Genomic DNA, 785 nt, shown 5'->3' on the forward strand with positions numbered 1-785 from the left:
CATGAAACATGTCTGCATTCATCTAAATTTTGGCTAAACACAAAAAAGCCAGTTTATTTAATGATGTGTATTTGATTTGATTATTCAATGTTCAAAAAAACACTGTCAACAGGTAGTCTTATTACACAACTTATTAGTTCTGATGAAAGATGGAGAAACTGATGGCTGAAAGCTTACAACTGCTTGAGGGGTGACACAGCTTAACAGTGGGGCAGTACTGGGACCTTTGCTTTTAAGAAAAGCCTCCTCTGTCTGCGCTGCTTCGGGCTGAGAGAGGCGCCTGCCAGCCACACCGTTCACTGACAGACACAAAACAGCTCACTACTTATTAACTTAACAGACAGTCATTGTTTCCGACCACAAACATCTGTTCAGAGACAAATCACTGTTGTTGAACCTGGCTGCCTTCGCTTTGTATCTGGAACACACACACACATTTCTCCAAGCATGAGAGGTACTGATTAAATGTCACTTAAAGGAATAAACACATGCACAATTCAGTCTTGGTCAGATGCTGGTTGTGGCAGCATAGACCTACACAGGTATTTGAGCACTAGTAGCGATACGGAGCAATGTTTAGATGAGTAAGTCCAAAGGAATGAACACACATGAGCACTTGAATGTCAGGTTTTCTGCTGGTTTTACTAATTAAAATTTAAGACCATTATGAATTAAATTTAAGACCTATGTTGTAACATAAAAAAGTCACATGTCAGAGTGCGGAAACAATATCTGAAACAATTCCCTGATTTTCTCTCCGGGAACCATCACCTTATCGTGGTGGA

At 40.1% G+C, this 785-nt stretch overlaps 1 protein-coding gene across 3 annotated transcripts in view; it reads right to left on the reverse strand.

Moving 5' to 3' along the window:
* Nucleotides 1-785, reverse strand: part of rab6ba (RAB6B, member RAS oncogene family a) — a 40,623-nt gene that overhangs the window by 5,736 nt on the left and 34,102 nt on the right. The window lies entirely within an intron of this gene.

Source organism: Etheostoma spectabile, chromosome 9, assembly GCF_008692095.1.
Source record: "Etheostoma spectabile isolate EspeVRDwgs_2016 chromosome 9, UIUC_Espe_1.0, whole genome shotgun sequence".
Lineage (NCBI taxonomy): Eukaryota > Metazoa > Chordata > Actinopteri > Perciformes > Percidae > Etheostoma > Etheostoma spectabile.